The 23,588-nt window shown below is 39.3% G+C and overlaps 1 long non-coding RNA gene across 3 annotated transcripts; it reads right to left on the minus strand.

Annotated features, from left to right (window-relative positions):
• Positions 1–1,082: 1,082 nt before the first annotated feature.
• Positions 1,083–22,228, minus strand: LOC108408176 (uncharacterized). 3 transcript variants are annotated; one of them, XR_012132425.1, is made up of 4 exons: positions 22,148–22,225; positions 8,702–8,769; positions 7,688–7,820; positions 1,083–6,231 (listed from the first exon to the last, which is right to left on the minus strand). It is a non-coding gene; the product is annotated as an uncharacterized lncRNA (long non-coding RNA). The 3 variants fall into 3 exon arrangements; XR_012132426.1 differs by lacking the exon at positions 7,688–7,820 and having other exon boundaries at positions 22,148–22,228; XR_005059821.2 differs by lacking the exon at positions 22,148–22,225 and having other exon boundaries at positions 8,702–18,308.
• Positions 22,229–23,588: the final 1,360 nt, after the last annotated feature.

Here is a 23,588-nt window from a genome sequence, read left to right on the forward strand (position 1 = left end):
ATGATTACAGAGCAAAACCAAAAAACAGAAAAACAGAGACTACCTGAGCACTGAGGGGAAAATTTCCAAAAAGTTATAATTACCCTCAGAGAGATACAGAAATATATATATATAAACAATAAAGAAGAACCCAATGCATGACAGGAAAGAAAAAGTAACATTTAAAATTAAAAATATAATAGATAAAACAAAAAATCAACAGGAGGGTGCAAAGTACTACATGTTTGTATCCTCCCCAAAATTCGTATGTTGAAGCTCTAACCCCCAATAAGATGGTAAAAGGAGGTGGGCCCTTGGGAGGCAAACAGATTGAGATGAGGTCCTGCTGGTAGGGTCTCCATGACAGGATTTAGTGCTCTTATAAGAAGAGGGAGACCAGAGACTTCTCTCTTGTGCAGAATAAGATCATTAACTGTCATAAGGGTAATAAGTAGGAGTCAAGGTTGCCTCTACAACTGGCAGTTGAACAGTAAAAAGTAAGGAAGTAGAATTAGGCATCCTATAAAGGAAACTTCAGGAATGATAAGACAAATTTTGGTAAACACAAAATTATTTTTCAAAAACAAAAAAAGACATATCAAAGAAAGAATATCACAGTAAAACACACACCCACATAACTGAATTCTGCCGACACATGAGCCTAAAAGAGGAGCCCACACCCTAGAAAGGAGCACAGCCTGGGAAACTGAAAGGAGGACCCAGCTGTGCCAGGACTGAACTGAACCACAGAAACCATGAGGTAATAAATGTGGTTGTTTTAGAGCACAAACTCTGTGGTAACTTGCTATACAGCAATAGAAAAAGAATACAGAAGTCTATAGAAAAATAAAATAAAATTGAACTGATTTTTATCAAGTGCCCAGAGAATACTAATATGCTTGAAGTAAAAATATTGGAATATGTGGGAGAAAATTGTATAAACAGAGAAATCAGCCAGTCAAAGGTGAGGGATATTAATACTAAGAATATAGTAAAGATTTTATAAGGAGAAATGTTAACCATGTGGCTCAAAACTACACTTTTGTACTGTTATAAATACTGATGTTGATTTAATCATAAATTATAATGCAACTATGTTAGGTGATGTGGATTGTAGGAGACCAATGCAGGATGTCAATATACTATGTCTGATATGAACAAATCAAGAAATAAAATAATACAGCCTTTTTTATTTTAAATGAGGAGCTGTACTAGTGGAGTCAAAGGAGTCAAAGCTGGCTGCCCCCTGGGAGTGGCGGAGCGGCAGGAAGAGTGGAATGAAGCATTGCTGTTCTCTGATAAGACATTAACACTTTTGCTTGAACTATAGTCATTACGCTTGGGATCTACCTCCAGTGCATAATAGTTCATTTTCAGGGTTTACATTTTCAGGCTTTTACATTTCACGGGGTATACATTTTCAGGAATCTTGCATGCCAGTTAGTAAACAAAGTGTCATTAAAAATTGAATTGTATAAACTTACAATTAAATAGATCATATTTAAAAGGTAATAAACACTCAAAATTCATCACTTCCTTATTATTTTATTGCATTTTAGTACCGGTATACTTTTCAGGTCACCTCTGTCCACCGCATTTATGCTGAAAACATGATATAACGCGGTGTGCTGCTATGCAGTTCCTCCCAATCCATGCCCACCAGTGTCACAGTGGTAGCCTGAACTGGCCATGGTGGAACTATTTACAGCATGGAAATAAGCACATGTCTCAATTCAGAGGTTAATTAATGCATTTTTAGTGTCTAAATTCATAAACTGATAAACAAAATGTTAATAATGGAGACTAAAATTAAAATTGTGCCATAGTCATACCTGCTATATTGTGAATAGCACAAAAAATCTTAAGAAATAGCCTTCCAGTGTTTGAAAACTATTATTCAGTTCAGCAGAGAAGCTCACCTACATGTGGAACGAACTTCTTCACTGTTTAACTTTTGTCTCACTTGTTACCACAAATGAAAACATCAACCAACATTCATGACAGAACTCTACTCTCTCATCAGTTGCAACCACAGATTGGCTACAGATACAAGAGTTTGGCAAAATATTCATGAAAGCCTTCTGTGAGCACCAACTGAGAATCTGGGATTTGCAATAAAGAATATTGTGTATTGTATTACTATTTGTAAATTAATGATACACATGTATATATGTACCTTATGTACATATATAATACATACATTTTTATCCACAACACCAGTAGGATAACTAACTGAGCTCTGTTCCAAGAACTCCATGTTCCCGCGTTTTCCTGTCTGCAATTATGTATAATTTTAAATAAATAAATTGGCACTGCCCTTTCCAGAATTAAAAATCATGAGACTTTAGATTGAAAGGGACCTACCAAAGATGAAACACAATAGTAATAAATGCAGAAACAAAGTTGCCTTATGTTTCCAGATCCTTAAAAATACTCAAAATTTTACCAAGTAACTATATATTTACATATAACTCATACTGGAAATTATTAGAAATATGAACAGTATCAGTATAATAAAATACTATCATTATTTACAAAAGTAAAATTGTGAAAAATTAAATATTTACATCTAAGTAAAGGCTAAAGTAATTATAATACATCTATGTGGTAAAGATTTTGTAATTAATAATGAGACTTACATATACTTTTTATGAAATTAGATACATTTACAATAAAATACTAAGAATGCATAAAGTGATATGAAAAAATCTTAAATATTCAAAAAAAGTGGACAGAAAGTTTTTTGGAAAAAATACCAGCATGTTTATTATTATTAGTGGGAGGAATTGTTATTTTTATTTTTGCATCTTTTCACATATCAGTGATTACCCAATTTCTCCAAAAGCACTTTCATAATGAAAAAAATATAAGGGTAACATAGAAAACTGCAAAAGGAAATTGAATAGAACATTATTTGACCCTTGGTGACAGAAGAATTTAGCTCTATTTAGAAACCATGAAGGGATGAAATTAGATAAACAGGCAAAGGACATAAACTAGTGATTCATTTTTTATAAGAATATGATTCAGTAAACAAACACATGGGAAAAAACCCAATCTCAGTAGCAAGGAGGAAAACAGTATATAATTAGTCTAATTAAGAATAAGACAATGTACGGACAAATGGAAATGAAACAGTAACAAAAATATTTGGACTATAAATTGGAATGAGGCCTTTTGAAAGTTTATATTTGCATTAATTTGTGTGTGTGTATGTATATGTACACATCCACATAGACATACGTACACCTTTAATCATTATTTCTAATCACTGATTGAACAATTTCAGTTCTAGATTCTATACTAAGAAACCAATTCCAAAGCAGATAAAGCTTTCTCACAGCACAAACTACAAGACAAAAAACAATGGTAGGCTGGGTCACATGCACCCAAACATACTCATACAACAGATACATTATACACCTAGCTAAATTATATTTAAATTTTTTCATTAAAATATTTATATATGAATGGGTAAAAAATATAGTGTCATGTGAAAAAAATACAAAATTGTGTAACCAAATAAAAAATAATAACCATTAAATACTGTATGTTGAACACTATGCTCATTGCTTCACACATTTAATTTTGTTTAATCTTCAGAACTGTGTAAGTAGATATAAGTATTACCCCAATTCTGTAAATGATGGAACTTCACAAACTAAAAATTACACATGATAAAAACTGAGATTAAGTATAACAAATGTTAATTGAGGATTATGTTCCAGATTATGAGTGAGTTCTTCTTATTTAATGTCCCTGTTTTTTTTCTGTGTCCTAGAAATGGAAATCTGTTCTATTTATACCTGGGATAAAAGCAATGCACGTAATTTTTAAAAATTGGTTATTTGACAATAAAAGCATAGATCTAATGAATATAGTATACAAGCGATAGGGAAATGTTGGATCTCTAGCAACAAAGGAAAACAAGTAGAGATCATAAACAGTGTAAGTGCATATTAAGATGTATGATTTGACCAATAGAATGTGGAGAACAAGTATACATTGAAATATCATTTAATAAGATAGTATTTTTAATGCCTAGCAATTGTGTAAGAATATTTAAGGTAAATTCAAACAAAATAACTTACAGACCAAACAAAAAAATAAAACTTTAAAAATCTAAAAAGAAAATCTACAAATAATAGAATATTTCTCAGATCCGTATCGAGAGCAATCTCAACTTTGAAGCAGTATAACAAAATCACAAAGGGAGAAACAAACATCTGAATATAAAATATTTACCACCTGCAGAAGGAAGAAAAAACAACTTAAAAAGCAACAACTAGAAAATAAATTTTTAAATATTACTATTGGGAAATAATCATATTTTTCGATTTAATTTTGCATTTCAACTGATCTTTATATTAACATCCCATTAGATATCTGAAAAAAAATTAGACTATCTCTCATTCAAAACTATACAGAGGTTTGCAAATAGTAAACAAGAGAAAATATAATCCTGAGTAATAACCAAAATGCAAATTAGAGCAAAAACTGTGTCTTTCACTTCATAGCAAAAAACATAAAGACGATGTAAGCACCCAGCAGGTGCGATCACCATGAGGCCATCATGGCTCGCTTTAAATCTTACAGCCTTTTATAAGACATTTTAGGCACAAAACAGTCTCACATTATTTCACTCCCCACCTCCAGTACGGGACTTTGATTTTCTGATTTTATCCTCAGCCCAGGGAATCTAGTACCTCATGCTGTTCTCACAGCCGCGCTGAGGAGCAGATGCCAGAGCCCCCGAGCGCGGCGCAGGAGAGGGCAGAGCTCGGGCCGGGTGGCGGCCGTCGGCGCGGTTCCCAGGCCTCCCGCTCGGAGTCTGGCGCGTCACTGCCGCGCCGTCAGGAGCCAGTGAGCGCCGCCACAGCCCCCTTTCGGTAGGCCTGCTGGACCCCCGAGGTCCGTCTGCAGGAGACACCACACCTGAGTGGGTTCGAGTGGTTTGTCGCTTACAGCAAAAGCAGAACAGCCTGAGCCCAGCTCCACTGCTCGGTTCCACGGGGGAGGCTGCGCCCGGGGTTGCGAGTGACAAGCAGCCTGGGTAGAGGGTCCTCAGCTTCTGAGGAGCTGACCCACTACAGCCCTGTGGCTGTATAGCCTGCAGCTGTCCCAAAGGGACATAAAGTTGATGACCCATGCTTTACTGATGCAGTGGCAGCCTCTGTGAGACGGGTGGGGTAAGCAAGCCGTCCTGACAGAGCACGCGGGGCAGCTGATACCTGCGCCCCAGTCATCACAGGCCGTTCTACAAAGACCTGGGCCTCTGTGGCTAAGCCTTTCCCTACCTGGCCTGTGTGGAGACCTGCAAGATCATCAGGGCACTGTGTGGAGCTAATCCCCACGTTGCTTTTTCCATGTTCCATATTCTGCAGTTGTTTCCCCAGAAGGACTATCTTTCCAGTATGTCCCCCAAATGGGGAGTGGGATCTGCATCCACTTGGGACTTCTGGGCCTGTCTCCATGCAGTGTAAGTGTTGCAGGGGAGGCATGCGTCTGCTTCTGGCAAGGCTGGCAGGCGTTGCTGAGGTCGGAGTGCAGGTTGGATGAGGTGGGTTAAATAGAATCACCGAACTGAGTAGGGCCTCTCCACCTGGAATATAGTTCGCTGTTCCAGTGGAAGAGACCCCATTACCACCACCACCACCACCACATTCCACAACTCCAGCCCCATCCACGGGGCGGGACGGGCTTTACCCAGGCACTGCTGGGTTCTCTTCGTCAGCAGCCCGTAAGGCAGGAGGACTTCAGACTCCGTGTGCGGGAAGGTCTCTTATGGCAGGTGTCCCTAACACCTCCTAATGAGGCATATGTGACACTTCTCTAGATGTTTTGTGTCCCGACACCTGGGAGGTAGAAATATCAAACAGTTCAGGGCAAAAAGGCCTTGGACTTCCCATGTTTTTCACATGTGGGTTCCAATGATCAAACTATATTAACAGCAGTTCACTGGACAAAGGTACTGTGTTAGTTTCCTAGAGCTGTGTAATGAATTATCACAAACTGGGGGACTTAAATGACAGAAATGTATTCTCTCACAGCGCTGGAGACTGGAAGTCTGAGATCCAGGTGTAGGCCAGTCTGGTTCCTTCTGGAGGTTCGGAGGCCCTAGGGAAGACCTGGTTAAATGCCTCTCACCTAACTTCTGGTGGCTGCCAACAATTTTGGGCATTTTTTTCCCCTGTAGACACATCACTCCAATCTCTGGTTCCATCTTCACATGGTGAATTAGCTAGGGTATGCCTGAGAAACAGAAATAGGGCATATATATGAAAGAAGATGTGACACACATGTTCTTTCTATTACCCAGCCATAAAAAATAATGAAATCTTGCCATTTACTACAATATGGATGGACCTAGAGGGTATTATGCTATGTGACATAAGTCAGATAAAGAAACACAAATAGCATATGATTTCACTTATATGTGTAATCTAAAAAGAAAACAAATGAACAAACAAAACAAAACAGAAAGACCCACAGATACAGGAAACAAACTGTTGGGTACCAGGGTGGGGAGAGTTTGGGGGAGTGGACAAAATAAGTGAAGGGGCACAAATTTTCAGTTATAAAATAAGTAAATCACAACAGTGTTGTGTAGCATAGGGAATATAGTCAATAACATTGTAATAATTAGTATGGTGACAGATGGTGATGACTTATCACCAGGTTTGTTTTATAACAATGTATATTTTGAATCACGATGATGTACACCTGAAACTAATAGGATATTGTATGTCAATTATACCTCAATAATAAAAAATGACCCAGAATAATGTTTTTAAAGCCCCAACATAGTATTGAAGAAGAAGAACGAAGCTGGAACACGGATAGTACGCAACCTCAAGACTTACAATAAAGCTAAGTAATCAAGATTGTATGGCAAAAGAATAGACAAGTAGGTCAATGGGACAGAATAGTGAGCTTATAAACAGATCAACTATATAAATATAGTCAACTGATCACTGACAAAGGAACAAAGGCAACACAATGCAGCCAAGATGGTCTGTCTTTTCAACAAATGCTTTTGAACAACTGGCCATCCACATGCAAAAATACCCTAGACATAGACTTTACATAATCTGAAAAACTAACTCAAATGGACCACAGAACTATATATAAAATGCAAAGCTATAAAACTCCTAGAAGATACCATAGAAAATGAGTTTGGTGATGACTTTTTAGATATACCAAAAGTTCAATCTATGGAAAAAAATAACTTATAAGCTGGACTTCATTAAAATTAAAACTTTCTGTTTTAGTAGATATTGTCAAGAAAATAAAAAGACAAGACACAGCTTGAAAGAAAATACCTGCAAAGACATCTGATAAAAGATGAAAATCCAAAATATGCAAAGAAATCTTAAAATTCAACAATAAGAAAATAAACAATCACACTTAAAATGAGACAAAGGCATTTAACTGACACCCCACAAAAGGAGATACGCAGATGGCATAGAAGCATGTGAAAAGGTGCTCCATATCGTATGTCATCAGGGAAATGCAAATTTACAAAAACAATGGGCTACAGCTCTGCATCTATTAGAATAGCCAAAATCTGGAACACTGATACCAAATGCTGGCAAAGATGTTAGCAACAAGAACAAGAACTCCTATTCACTGCTAGTGGGAGTACAAAATGGAAGGCCACTGTGGCAGACAATTTGGCTGTTTCTTACAAAACTGAGCATAGTCTTACCATATGTTCAGCTACAGCACTCCATGGTATTTATGCAAAGGTGTTGAAATCATGTCCACCCAAAAACCTGTGCATGGATGTTTATAGCAGCTTTATTTATAAGTGCCAAAACTTGGAGGCAACCAAGATGGATCTGTAGATGACAGGTAAATCAACTGTCATATAACAAGACAATGCACTAAAAAGAAATGAACTAGCAAGCCATGAAAAGACATGGAGGAAACTTAAGTGCATATTACCAAGTAAAAGAAGCCAATATGAGAAGGTCACATATTATCTGAGTCCAACTATACAGTAGCCTAGAAAAGGCAAAACTATGGAGACAGTAAAAAGAAAGTCAGTGGTTGCCAGGGGTTGGAGAGCGAGATGAGCAGGCAGAGCGCAGAGGGTTTTTAGGGCAGTGAAAATGTTCTGTATGTTACTACAATGATGGATATTTGCCATTATACATTTGTCAAGACCCACAGAATGTACAAGAGTGAATGTTAATGTAAACTATGGACTTTGGATGATAATGTAGCAATGTAGGCTTATCAATGTGACAAATGTAGCACTCTGTTGGAGGACGTTGATAATGGGGGATGCTGTGCCTGTGTCAGGAGACATGATATATGGGAATCTCTGTACCTTCTTCTCAATTTTTCTGTGAACCTAAAACTGCTCTAAAAATAACAGTCTTAAAATATAAAAAACAAAACGAGCATTTTAGGTTTTAGAGTTTGACCAAATCCCATAAGTTTTTATACAGCTTTTCATTAATTTCATTTTCTCAGTAAGCTATCATTACATTTTTTCATTCCCTTTCTGGCCTAAGAGCTATTTAGAATTTGCTGCGGGGTGGGGGGATTGCACCAGAAATATGAATCAGTGAATAAATCACCTGTTTTTCTAGTTTTAAACCTCATTTTCAGCTGTTCTGTATATACATTTACAACTATATGAACCATGAAAGAAAAGCCCCAACTCATCAGAGTCCCTATTTATCTGTCCTCAGGAAGAAACAAAAAATCCTACCTCAGCATGCTTCATAGCTGTTTCCTGTCTTTCACTGCTGATGAGTTCTTGGCTAAAATTCTCCATAGCTGTGAATACAACCAATAAAGTAATATGAGATTTTTTTAGTAATACATGCCTCCATTCCATAAGGTTCCTTTTATGCTATTTTTTTCTCCATCTTATATGTACTCTAACAATTCAAATTGAGAGGAGAAATAAAAGCACTTTGGGAAACTTATTTATATCTGTTTTATTAAATTCAAACTCAATCCACAAATGCAGTCAACAGTGCGCATCAGCGCCAGAAGCTACTTGGGGAAAATTTCTTCATTTTATCCTACTCCACATTGTTAGATTCACTAAAAATGTATTGAAGAAACAGGCAGGAACACTGAATGAATTTAAATCTATTTCAGCTGCTGATTTAATCTGATAAATATGTACGTCTCTTTAGAGAGTGAACTAAAAAATAGGTTCCACAATATGTGAAGTAAAAGGATAAAAGAAAAATGCCAACATGAATGTCAGTCATTACAGCCCTTCTACCAGCAGCCTTTTGTGAGCCATTTGGTGTAGAGGGCCCTCAGTGACTAAAATGAGCTGATAAGAAGGAAAAGTTAAAAATGGGCTTAATAGAGGTTTGGAAGAAAACCAAGCAGGTATCAGGGAGGTCTTCCCTCCAGACACGGTTTGATTTAAAACACTTGTTCTCAAAACTGGCCAAAAGCATCAGTTCTACCTGTGAGCTTGTTAGAAATGCAAATTCATGAGCCCCTCTGTGACTCAGAATCCCTGGGGATAGAGCCCAGAAAACTGTGTTTAAAGCTCTGCAGGATGAAACCATAAAACTCCTAGAAGAAAACACAGGCAGTAAACTTGAGCGTCAGCATTAGTGACTCTTCCTGGATATGTTTCCCCAGGCAAGGGAAACAAACACAAAAATAAAAGCAGGAGTACATCAAACTGAAAAGCTTTCGCACAGCAAAGGATGGCAGAATTAAAAAGCAACCTAAAGAGTGGGAGGATATATTTCCAAATGATGTTAAGGGGATAATATCCAAAGTATATAATGTACTCATACACCTCAACATCAAAAAATAAAGAATCTGACTTAAAAATGGGAAAGGATCTCAATAGACATTTTTCCAAAGAAGAGATACAGATAGCCAGCAGACATATGAAAAGACACTCCACATAACTAATTATCAGGGAAATACAAATGAAAACCACAGTGAGATATCACCTCACACCAGTCAGAATGGCCACCATCCAAAAGATGAGAAATAACAAGTGCTGGCAAGGATGCGGAGGAAAGGGAGTCTCCTGCACTGCTTCTCAGTTGCAAATCGGTGCAGCCACTATGGAAAGCTGTATGGAGTGTTCTCAAAAAACTAAAAATAAAAATACCATGTGGTCCAGCAATTCCATTTCTGGAAATTTACCAAAGAAAACAAAATCACTAATCTAGAAAGATACATAAACTCCTATGTTTATGGCAGCATTATTTACAATGGCCAAATATGGAAATAACATAAATGTTCAGATAGATAAATGGAAATAAAAGATGTACATATATACAATGGAAAATATTTAGCCATAAAAAAGAATGAAATCCTGCCATTTGTGACAGGGATGGACCTAGAGGGTATTATGCTCAGTTTAATAAATCAGACAGAGAAAGACAAATACGGTTTGATTTCACTTATATGTGGAATCTAAAAAGCAAAACAAATGAACAAACAAAAGCAAATCAGACACATAAGCAAAGAGAACAAACTGGTGGTTACCAAAGGGATGGGGATGAAGGAGTAGGGGAAATAGGTGAAGGGCAAAATATTAGTGAGAATGTTAAATATCTTGATCTGAGTGATGGTTACATGAAGGTATACACATGTCAAAAGCCATCAAGCTCTATGCTAAGATTTGCACATTTTATTGTGCATACTTCAGTATAAAATTTTTTAATTTAAAAAATAAAGTAAAAATAATTACAAAAATAAATTAAGATCTCCCAGAGATTCTTATGCATATTAAAGTTTGGGAACCACTGAGTAGAGGAAGAGTTTAAATTAGACAAATTTGGTAGAAGAAGAAATTCAAGGGGTCAGAACTAATTGGGAAAACACCTGGAAATAGTGACCTGGCTTCTGGGATTGGTATAGCCAGAGCAAGACCACAGCCCACAGATGGTAGAGAAAAGGCCCGGAGAGGAGGTATAGACTTTTGATTGGCAGAATTATTTGCAGGAATTATACAGGATTTGGGATCCTAGAAAAGCTAGGTGGTTTTAACAACTTTATTCTACTCTCAACAGGAAACTGAATTGTGAAATAGGTAAACCAAAATTTAAGTCCAGTCATAAAGGTCAGAAACAAATTAGAGTCTAATAGAATCGTTAGATAAATAGGGCAGGGAAAAAAATGAACACTGCTAAGACACATACTCTACAGGCATCTAGAGCTGATCTGCTATGTATACACAGCAGGTCCATTGTCAGCAACAGCTCAGGTCCTACTGCAAGAACAGGCTGAGGGCCGTGATGTGGTGCCTGCTTTGGGCTGCACTGACTTGAAGACTATTTCCATCGAGACAGTGGCAAGTGGAAGAAGGAGACAGCTGTAGAGGAAATAGAAAACTAACCTTCCTAATTTTAGCACTGAAAATCAAGATTCTGCCAAAACTCTCAGTTGTAGGAAAACTGAGGAGTTTGGTCACCCTACAGCCAAGTAAATTTCTAATTTTCAAAGGTAAATGTAGCATTTATAATGTAGTCTTCGGTATCTTGGCACCTTGTTAAGTTAAAAATATTACTTCAATAATAACTTTAATAATAATTCAAGAGATTCATGTGGCCAGGAAGTATGCATTTCCAAATTACATAACTATTGATGTTTTGTAAATGATGGACCAAAAAAGAATTGTAGGTGCACATTATGTGCAATAGATTTTCTTTGCAACACCACTATTCAAAAAAATGAACAGGTCATATTTTTAGCTCTTAATTAATGCTCACTAGGTGGGTGGGGCATTGAAGAGCTATGGGACACCTGGCCAGGCAATGCCACTGAAACTCAAGGACAAAACCTCGGAGCAGATGTGTTGTAAATTAATTACAAGTGGATGATCAAAATCACTGAATCACAAAGTACTGGGTACATAAAGGAGATTCCAAACAGGTGCAGGGTAAGACAACCAACTCTATAATCTATCACATTAAATTTGAGGGCTTATGTCATGTTATTAGAACCTTGTAAAGCAAACCAATTCCACTTAACTTGAAAAGAACATTTCAGCTCTTGTCTTATACCTTTGATATAAATCATTAATATTAGAATGGTTTCTGGAAAATCCTTCTGAAAATTACCAGATCTTTAAATTAATTAATTATATAAAATCTATTGATATATGTAGAGGACTTGGGACCCATTCCTCTGAATCATGAATGTGTAATTATGCACTCTAGTTCCTAAGTTACATAAACAAAATGCAAAAGCTAATTGGAACTAAAAGATGGTATTATCTCTTGCAGAGAATTCAGCTGCATGGACTCAGGAATACAATGATTTGAGGTCCTCTGAAAGGCAAAGAACTTTATAAGGATGGTGTTCAAAAGCACCCCTTTACCCCCCAACTCAACTTTGTGCAGTCTGTGAGAAAAAGAGAGTGAATAAAGATGACTTCTAGAGGAGACAATTGTCCTGATAATTTGTAGTCTAATTGTTTGGATATTCTTAAGCTATCTATTTACATAGCCCAAAAGTCTTTAGGAAAGGAATAAATGGGAAATCAGTAAATTTATTCTAAAATAGCCAGGGAAAAGTATGAAAGAAAAATCTGTTTTTAATGTCTGGGTCATGTTATTTTACTTTAAAACAACAATTCCTGGGGAAGGGAGAGAGACTGCCTGGGCTCTTCCACCCCTTAAATTGATTTCAGGCCTCTGAATGATTCTTAACAACACATTTCAACAATATGTCTTGGAACAGACAAAGAAATAACCAATAATTTTTTAAAGCAAGTTTTTTCAGTTTTTTTTAACATGACAAAGAATGTTTTGTAATGCTAAATGATTTTCAACATGGACTTATTAAAGTTTCTTACTATTGATGACTTGTGGTCACTACATATCCAATATGTGAATCTCCATCAGTCATAAGATCCTGGCTCTGCCCACAGGCTGAGTGTGTGTGCACAAGATTTACACAGGATAGAAGAAGAAAGAGCACTTCTTGAATGTGAGACTTTAAACTCTCTGATATGAGAGAGTCTCCAGGGTCAGTTACAGCAGTTTTAAATAAATAAGTAGAGGATGGGTGCTTTGGATTTAGATGGTGAATAGCTAACAAAGTCAATTTGTTAAATTGTTAGCTCTTGGTTAAATTGTTAAGGAAGGATGGATGAGTGCATGGATGGATGGATGGTTGGATGAGACAGATGGTAGATAATAGGTAGGTAGGTAGATAGATGATAGATGATTGAAAATTATTCAATGGGTGAAGAATTATTGATAAGAAACTTTAAGTTGTGAGTGGGTTTAGAGCAGGGAGCAGGTAATGCACGGGTAGTGAATGGATGTGCAGTGAGGGTTGGTAGTGAGTGGATAGAGTGAAGAATAGGTGCTGAGTAGTAAGGTTGGGGAATGATGAGTGAGCATGGGGTGTGAAGTAGATTGTGGATGGAATAGTAATGAGTAGGTATGGGGCAGGGGTAGGTATGAAAGGGTATGGAGAAGGAAGGCAGTAGAGGTGGAGGTGGGACAGGAAGTAGTTAATGAGTCTGTGTGGTTAGAAGGTAAATACCTTTAACCCTTTAACCTTGAGTGAGTTGTTGAGGGGGCTAAGGAAGTAAGTAGGTAAGGAGCGAATGTAGATTGTGAGTGGTTAGGCAGTTTGTATGATACACCGTACAGTTTTTAAGTGGATGTGAGGCAAGGTATTAAAAGCAAATAAGCAGGTAATGAGGGGTTTGGAGCAGGATGCAGATAGTAAGTAGTAAGTAGTGAACAGATATGGATACTGGACCTGGTCCTTGTGAGGAGATGTATCTAGTCCATTGGACCTGACCTTGGACATGAATTTGGTTTTGGAACTGTACTTTGGACATGAATCATAAACAAAAACTTTCAGTCTAAAGCTTTAACCTCTTCACTGGACATGGACTTTGGTGCTGAGTATTGGAACAGGCCTTTTACCTCAGGCCTGAACTTCAGCCTTGTCATTATACCTGGACTTAAACCAAATTTTTCATGGATGCCGGACCTGGGCCTTGAACCTAGACCTTTAATAACCATGTCTTGGACCTAGACCTTAAAAGTGGAAATTGGACCTTGTACCTGCACTTTGGGTGCAAACCTCAAACTTGGACTTTTGACCTAAATCTTGTGCTTGGGCCTGAACTCAGACCTTAGATCTGGACTTGTTTCTTGGATCTAGAAATTGAACCAAAATATGGATGTTTAACTTAGATCTTGAACCTTACTATGATCCTGACCTTAGGCATGAAAATAGGAAATGGACATGGATCTTGGACTTAGATCTTGGATCTAGACTTGGACTTTCGAATTAGATTTTTGGCCTTGGACCTGAACATCAAATTTCAGGTTTGATAAATCATGCTTTCATACCATGGATCTGACATGGAGGGTGGAGATTGGGCCTGGATATGTCCAGGATTTTAGATTTGAAATTAGTTCTTGATCTTGGACCCTGGTATTTTCCTTTTAGCTAGAGTTTACACCTTATCCTGTGGTTTTCTCATGTAAGGATCAACTGCCCACAAAATCAGTTCAGATGTCAAGACTGATTATGCCATGCATGCACCAAAAATGTACAAAAGGTTTATTACTCACATAGTAAGGCTTTCTAGAGAAAGCAGGGAGGTTCTCCAGGATGGTCTGAATGGCTCAGAAAGCAAGGAAGTGCAAATGGATTTGGATTTTACTTGACTACTGTCAGTAAAGGGATGGGGCCAGGGTGAGGGCGTGAGCCAGGACTTGCATTGTTTAAACTTACTGCTAGTGTCAAAGGAGGGAACACATGGACTCCCTTGTAGTCTTTCCAAATTATGGGGCAAGAGAGAAAGAGAGAGGTGGAACTTGAAAGCCATCACTATTCAAATGCTAAAGATGATGTCAGAATCTGTATCAATTCAACCTCAGTAATTGACTGATGGCTGAAACATGCTATATTTCACAAAACTGAATTTGAATTTGTTCAAGTAAGCCAATATGATGTTCTCTAAAGCCTATAGTTGGAGTCAAATAAGGGAAGTGAAATTTCCATTGAATACGTGCTCAGGAACCCAACATTGTGTATTTTGAGAAGTGAAATGAGTGTCTTGACTACTGTCAGTAATACCTAAGACTTTGAGAGGATGAGAAGTACTTTAGACGGGCTCTGCATTGCAGATTTAGTATATGCTGACACATGTGTGATCTTGATTCATGTTTTGGGTAGCTCTGAGGCAAGAAATCCCAAGAGTTCTTTACACTAAGATATTGGTCTTTGAAAAGGAAATGTTGCCATTGGCTAAACCTAATGGTCAGATTATGGATGGTTTCCAAGGGTCTATAAAATGTGTAGATATGACTAATTGTTGGGCAGGACACCCAGGGCTAATATGACTGCCTAAAGTTCAGCCTCTTGCACTGAACCTTGCCTCTGGACTTTACCAGGGGCATCTAGTTAAGGGATGGTCAGCAGCAGCTCTGCAGCAGACTCCCCCATATGTAATGCTGGTAGTGCCATCCATAGAGTGTACCGACTTACTTTACTCAGTTGTTACCAGTGGGGTTCTCAGGTAACCAATGAGTCCAGAAGAGGGGTACCTTCCTCCAAGACAATATAGCAAGGGACTGAGGACGATGGGAAGACACTTTCTCCGGCAAAGTAGATATGCCAGATGGCCTATATCTTGCTTTAGCCTAAAAATTTCATCTTGACTTTAGCAAGTTTTCAGTAGCCATGACAAATGTGCAGGCTGCTGCCTCCAAGACCAAAGATATGAAGGCAGCTGGGCACACAAGAGTCCAGACTCAAGGCACATGAGAGACTCCATTTGTAGGATCCAGTATATAATGATCAGTTTTCACTCAACCGGCATATAACATGGGACCTGGGAAGGCAGAAGCCCTTGGGCAATTTATGGTTATCCTGAGTTGTCCACAGACTCAAAGAGGCAGTAGAAGAGGTTACAAAAGCCTCTACAATAAAGGAATCTCTGAGGGAAATAATGGGAGTGTGTGTTATATTGCAATTTAGATAGATTTTAAAGTCTTTTGTTGTAGGGGACCCTATTCATAACATGTCAATTAGTGAGTAACAGAATAAATGGTCTAAAGTAAAATTATAAGTGGGTAAAATTTAAGTAAAACTGTAGATCTGTAATTATAAATTATAAATGTTACCTCCAAAACCCAAAATAACGTAAAAAATGCCATGCTGTTTAAATGTTGTAGGTGATGGCAGAGTGAATAGTTATTTGTTGACAGTGTCAGGAGTAGAATGGCCTTCAGTTGACCAAATAATGCCTAGAAAACTTGCTGAGATGGTGGGGCCATGTGCTATTTGTAGGACATCCCTTTCTCACGAGTGCCTTTGTGGATATCTGTATGCCTTGAATGAGTGTGCCAGAGGGAGATGTCATCAATGTAATGTCACACCTATGTTCCTGGAGAAAACTGGATGAGGTTAGGGTCTCTCCTGCAAAGATGTATAAAGGCAGGGCTGTTGAGGTACCCGATGGGTAGCAGGTTAAGGTGCACTGTGTTCCTTCAAAGGTAAAGGCAAATTAATACTGAGTCTGTTGAAATAGGCATTGAACAGAACATATTAGGCAAATATATGACTGCGAAGTAATTGCCAGTTTCTGGGGTAGAATCAATAATTTCAATATAACTGGGTACTGGAGACCTTGATATTGGGACCATAACATTAAATAATTCATTGTGAGGCATTATTCCTTCTTTCCATATTTAAGTACAAGCCAAAGGTGCCTAAATAATCTTTATAGAATAGGTTTCGATCCTTGAAATGTAATGAGCAGTTTTAATTTATTTTGGGCTGGGTCAACAATTATAATGTGTTGGGACAAATCTACAGAGTCCTGTGATGTCAAGACAATTTTAAATACCAAAGACTTAATTTAATTTTGATATTCATGAGGTCAGAACATCCATGCCTACTGTGGGATATTTTAGGTAAAATGGAATTATGACCATGGAGAATTTAGGCAAGGCAATAGTTCTTGTTATTAAGGAGAGGCATACCTATATTTCCTCAAATTTATATATATATATAGAGAGAGAGACAGAGACAGAGACAGAGAGAGACAGAGAGACAGAGAGAGGCAGAGAGAGAGAGTTTATATTTACAACTCCTCTAAGAGTATAGAAGATACCTTATTTAAACTTAGTGAGATTCCCCAGCTAGGAAAACTTATTTAAATTTAGTGTGGTCCCCAGGTATACCTCTCTAATTTGAGCTCCAATATAGATTAAAGTTATAAAGGTTTATGAGTTGTAGCAATTAAGCAGATATTAAAGTTAATTTAGAACTTATACTGTAGAGACACAAAAGGAAATCAGCACCTTTTTAATGTCCTTATCACATAATATGTTTAGTACATTTTCTATTTCCAATTAGGCCAAACTGTGGTTCAGAGGTTTTCTGTCCAAAGTATGAGTACAGGTCTAGTTCCAAGTCCAAAATCCAAATGCAAGGAATGGATCTAAGTGTAAGGTTAAGGTGATGTCCAAGAAAGTGGAAAAATTCCAGGTTCAAGTTTCATGTCCAACAGACATGTCCAAAGTTAGGCCCAGTTCCAAGTCTAACATCCAGATCTGAGTACCTGGCCTAAGACAAGAGAACCAGTTACAAGGTTTACCTCCATGGTCCTAGGAATAGTTCCAAAGTTTAGGTCTTGGTCCAGTTCCAAAGGCCAGGTCAAATCATTTACAAACCCATGTTTAACATCTAGTCCTAGTTCAGGTGCATAGTATAGGTCAAGGATGGAGGTGCCGGTGCAAGTTCCAGGTCCAAAGTTATGTTCAGATCCAGGTGTAAGATCCAAAATAGACTGCATAAGACCAGGTCCATGGTACAAGTCCATGACAATAACCAAGTCGAAGGTCAGACCCAAGGTTCTGGACATATCCAAGCCCAAGGTCGATGTCCTATATCCAAAGTCAAAGTCAAGGTCCATTGTTCAAACTGGAGTCTGACGTCCAGGTCTAAGTTTCATTTTCCAGATCATGGTCCATATCAGAAATACAGTCCAGGCAAAAGAAACAATATTTTCATGAGTTTCAGTTCTATTCCCTGAGTTCTATTTCTAAGAAATATCTCTACATCTGAAGTCCAGGAATAGGTCTGAATTCCATTATCAAAGCCCAAGTACAAAATCCAAAATCCAGTCTAAAGGTTTATTCCGATCTGAAATTTAAGTCCAAAATCCACGTCTATAGTCATGTCCAGGTCATAAATTCAGATCTGAGGCCCAATTATGAGATTAGAGGCTCAGTGCCAAGGATCAGATAAAAGGTCCAAGCATCCCTTCCAGCCGCCGCCGCCCGTCAAAGCGGGAACGAGCGAGGGAGCCCATCGGTCAAAGCCGCAGGGGAGCTAGGGCCCCGCAGCCCCCCCCCCCCCCCCCCCGCCGCGCTCACCACGGGTTCCTGCTCCCCGCTGTATCTATTCCTTATTTTTTTTAAACACACCTCTTAGTTAGGCTGAGTGTGATCACAAAGGGGATTGTTTAAAAACTAGAAAGCCCCAAATGAGTCTTTTGCCATGCACATCACAACAGCAAAGCAAGACAATTAGAGTTCCGACGTATTTCACGGATTCACCTTTTGACAATCTGAAATTTCCTGACCAGTGCTAATGAGGTGATCTGCATGATAAAAACCTGCCATTCCTTTTCCACCAAAAACAGGTCCTCGCCTGAAACAAACCCCTCCTTTCTTTTGTTAATAACTTTACATCCCATCGTTCTTCTTATAAACACCTTCTATTTTGTACAACTCCTCAGTGAATCACTTAATAAAGCCAATTAGATCTTAAGATTTAATGGGTTGAATTATTTTTTAGCCTTATGTTATTTATATTCTCTTTTGCAATTATCATAGTCTTCCATACTTTGTTGATAGGTTGATTTTGATCATGGAATCCCCAATGAATCTACAGCATGTTTGTTTGTTTGTTTGCTTTTTAACCACAGGTCAGGTGGCATGATGCAGTTTTTATGAATACAAATCGTGTGAATACACCTAAGCTTCCAAAAATCCAGGTTCTAAGAATTAAGAAGATAATTATCTTCTTTCCATTAACTGTTTGGAATCATGTCATTTTTAAATAACATACCATCAACTCTAAAATACACTTCTGAAAAGGGATGCAACTTACAATAGATATCATTTCAAATTCATAAAAATGTGGTAGTTCTCCTCAAATTTAGTACATAAAAGGTACATTATTTCTTACTCTCCAGTTTTACTTACCTTTATTTTTAATCATTAAAAAGAAATATAAGACATTTCTCATCACCAACAAAACCTAATTCCTCTTATTCTCCTTGACAAATGATTAATTTTGGACAGATAGCTTGCTAGGCTGGCTGCCAGCTGTCAGCATTCATTCCTTGGAAGTTCCAAGTATAAACCATACTTGGTTCTAATGACTGTCTCTTTCATTGTTTTCTTTCTTTTTTTTCAGTATGTGATACTTAATTTTCCTGTATACTTCAATGTCTCAAGAAGGTTTTAATTCCTTTCATACTGCACTGATATTTTAGTTAACTTTATAGTTGTAAAATGATTTATACTCTGTTTTGTAACATCCTAATGAAATGATGAAACGTCAGGTCATCCTTTAAAGAAAAATTGATTTTGATTGACATCTGGGTTTTCAACAGCAACATTGCAGATAAGAATACAAGGCAATAACATGTTTAAAAAATTGAAAGGAAAGAAGTTTTAAGCCTTTACATTTAGCCAAGGTCTTTTAAACATGAGGACACAGGAAAAAATGTCATCAGAAAATAAGACCTCAAAAGCATTATCTCACAGAAATCAGTTTGAACATTTTCTTACAGGAAATATTGCAGTAGGAAAAAAAATAAACCTAGGAATATGTTAATAGATTTGTGGAAATAAGGATTGATGTTAGTGATGTTTGTTGTATAATTTAAAAAATACATGAAAATGTAGCGTAGCCAAAATAACCCAGAAGTACAGCTTCAGGAAATATCCCCTTGAAATAAGGGCCATGATGATGGATAGAGCAAAATCAGAGGAGGTGAGAGGAGGTAAGAATACTTTCTTGGTTTGCTAAGATGATGCTAAAATTGACACATGTAAGAAACTGAGGAGGAAATTCACATAATAATGATATAGAACCATTACAATACTAAAAGTTTCCCAATTCAAACAGAAAAATACTTGATCTGTAAAAGGGAACATGCAAAAGGTGCAGGAAAAAAGACTAAAGTTTGGAAAATAAAGCATCAAATGAGGTGATAGAAATAAATCATAATAGAACAAGATAAAGGGAAAGATAGCTGGGCAAGATTTTTAAGTGGCATAAAAAATCCGATAAAATATATTAAAAATAGTTATGGAAAAAATAAAGAGGTCAAATATGCATATAAAAAAGACCTAAGTCCAAATTTTGACAAAAGGTTAAATTCAAGATGAGAACGTCATAAAGGAGGAAATAAATGATGTATAGGCCACAGAATCAACAGTAGGTGCAGAATGTGCTAATGACTGTGCACATTCATGACAATAAAACCAAATAAACTTGAATGCCATTCCCACCAGAGCTGTAGAAAAACATTATGAGCACCGAGCTGGGGATACACATTAAGTCCACATGGAGCATCAAGACACATTCACCACGTGAATCCCTCGGTGACTCCTGACTTACTGCCGCAGAGGGGACAGAGGATGGTACCATAAGGGAACACACAGATGACTCGAAGCTCCCTCTCTTTGTTGTTCAGGTTGGCCTTGAGGCTCCAGTGGTATGGAGGGGAGGGGAAGGGAAGCAAGGCTCACCCAGAAAAAAATATGCACACTAGGGATATCTGATGAGGCTGCTCAAGACCTGACTCAGCCCCGGGGTTTGACTCCTAGTCTCATCCTCCACCACGCAGACCTTAAGGGTCTGTACTTACCCATTCCTCTTAGCTCGCCCTCACCCATTCCCGGCTTCTGGGTGTAGCACATGTGCGTCTCTGAAGGTTTGTGACCTCCCAGGATTCCCAGGTTGAAATTCTAACTCCTCAAGATGTTGAGATGTGGGGCCATAGGCAGGTGATTCTCAGCCCTTATTCAGGGGAAGAGTGCCTCATAAAAGAGGCCCCTGGAGGTCCCTAACCCCCTCCCACTGGGAACACAGTGAGGAGACTCTGGCTATGAACCAGGAAGAGGGCTGTCACTAGAGGTGACCATACTGTGGCCTTGATCTGGACTTCCTGCCTCAGAGCTGTGAAAAGTGCATTTCTGTTGTTTTTAATTGATCCAGTCTGTGGCGTGTTGTGATGGCAGCCCCACTGTACTAAGACAACATGCTTCGAACTTGTATGGAAGGTGAGGACTATCTTTTGGCAGAATAAGAATAATAATACCCATCAAGACAAGATAGGAAAAAACATTTCTAAGTAGATAATTATGGATTCTTGGATTTGAAAAAACCGAATTAGTTTGTGAAAAGAAAAGTTTGTGTGTGTGTGTGTGTGTGTGTGTGTGTGTGTGTGTGTGTGTGTGTCTGCGCGTGTGCGTGTATTGCAAGTGCCAAGAGTACACATTTTAAAGCTTTATTAACACCATAATTTTAAATGCTACAAACTTACAAAAAAATCATTTCAAGAATTAACTACTTGTAATTCTTTCATGCGTAGATTTATGAATTTTGAATAATTATTTAATTTTTTGTGTCAGTCCATCTGATTGAAAATGGGACAACGCACTGTTCATAATTCAAAAACTAAATAAGTGTAAAATAAATTTAAGTTCTGTGCCTTGGTTTATACCAGACATAAACATTATGTGGGGAAGGTGGACAGAGGAAATCCTGAGTAAGGTGATTAGGGTTGGAAAGAAGAACCTAGAAGGCCCATTAGGGTGCAGAGCCCTGAGGGACTGAATGGCGAGGGAGGGGCTGTGGTCCCCACTGCTCCTCCTCTGTCCCCTCCCCCGCCCTCAGGAGCCCTTTGTGACCAGGCCACCCTCTGTGATGCGGGCCTACTGTGCTGTGCCCAAGCACAGGCCCAGTGGTCAGTTGCCTGAGGGCAGCAGTGCGGATCAGACTATGGAGTATCCTCTCCTATCTCTGAAAAGCATTCTAGATACCTGGCTGAGCTTCAGCTCCACTTCCTGGGGGTCTGCCATCATCACTGGCATCCTGTGCGGAGTGGGGCTCCTCCTCCTGTCACTCCACTTCCACCCAAGTGATCTATACTCACCACCACCTAGAAACATCAGGAAGGTAAGGCGCCCTTGGCGCAGGCCTGACAGAATGTGAGTCTCTCTCTTCTATGATTACTGCTGCTTTTTGGAGTCAGCTGTGGAGGCTCCTGGGATGGGAAAGAAGAGAACATCTATTCTCAGGAGAGAATAAAAGATCCTCCTTCTAGGCATAAGCCAGGCCCTGCATGAGTTCTCGCAGGAGGATCTTTCTGAAGATCCCAGACAGGATGCAGGTGGGCTAAAGGGCTCCAGGCCTAAATGCCAAACCCAGGGGCCAGCGGCTGCAGCAGGGATCCTAAGAATTTGATGCCTGCAGAAGGACAGGCCCCTGAGCACTGATCCCCCAGCTGCCTTCCTGGGGCAGGGGTCTGGGGTAGGGGTCTGGGGTGGGGCTTCCTCCAGGCCAAACCAAGGGCAGTGCTGAGCCCGCAGCACCTCTGAGCAGGGGCTGAAGCGGGGCGCAGCCTGGGGAGGCAGCATGCAGCCTGACAGAGCTCAGAGGGGCCTGTGGGTCTAAGCACGTGTGTGTTTCCTGGGCAGAGAAATACACTGATGCAAGAAATCCAGGGCAGGTCTCACATAGAAAATCCTTCTTTAAGTTCTTCAAGGAAGTAAAACTGAAAATATTTTTATCTACTTTAAAAGAGTACAAGAAAGGAAACCCCAAGGCCCATTAGTTACATGTAGACAGTAATGCTCATGGACTCTGAGATCCGCAGCTCATCTAGGGATTTGAGTGGGACTTGGCCCCAACTCGTCGTGATTTTGGGTTTTTGGTCCCTCAGTGTCACCTGCAGCCCAGGGAGAAGAACAGGAGGAGGAAGAGAGGGGCAGCTCTGAGAGGTGAGTGCATGCCCGCCGTCCCTGCCCACCAGAGGCAGCCTCCATCGCTGCCGCCCGAGGGCCCAGCTCTACAACACCCCTGAGGGTGCCCATGGCAGGGACTGTCCGTCCAGAAAGGGAGCCCGTGGGGAGGCTGCTGGGCAGGAGATCTGAGCCTGGAAGCTCCCCAGATTCTGGGCTGGAACAAAGCTGGGAGGGGCCAGAAGTGGGTGTCACCCAGCACGGATGGGGTGGGCTAGAGTGGCCCAAGAGTGCCAGGTCCACGTGTGGACGTGTTAAACTTCCCTCAGGAGCTTCTCTAAGTGACCCTTGCCCTGTCCCCCACAAAGAATGGTTATGAGGGTAGCTGTGAGGGCCACAGAGGGTAATGGATATGGAAGCCCCTTCCAAATGAGAAAGCGATCCCCGTCATGAGTCTTGCTATCGATATCAGGGATCCTGTGGCCTTGGGCATGGGGGCTTGGGCTCCAGACTCTAAGCTCCCCAAAGTCTCCCCTAAAGTGACATGGATATGGCACTAGACTCCTGTAAGACCCCTAGGTCGCTGCTTTCACTACCACAAACCTGTCTCCCACTTCCCAGTTTGCAGAGGTC

This window comes from Manis javanica, chromosome 6 (genome assembly GCF_040802235.1).
Source record: "Manis javanica isolate MJ-LG chromosome 6, MJ_LKY, whole genome shotgun sequence".
Classification (NCBI taxonomy): Eukaryota; Metazoa; Chordata; class Mammalia; order Pholidota; family Manidae; genus Manis; species Manis javanica.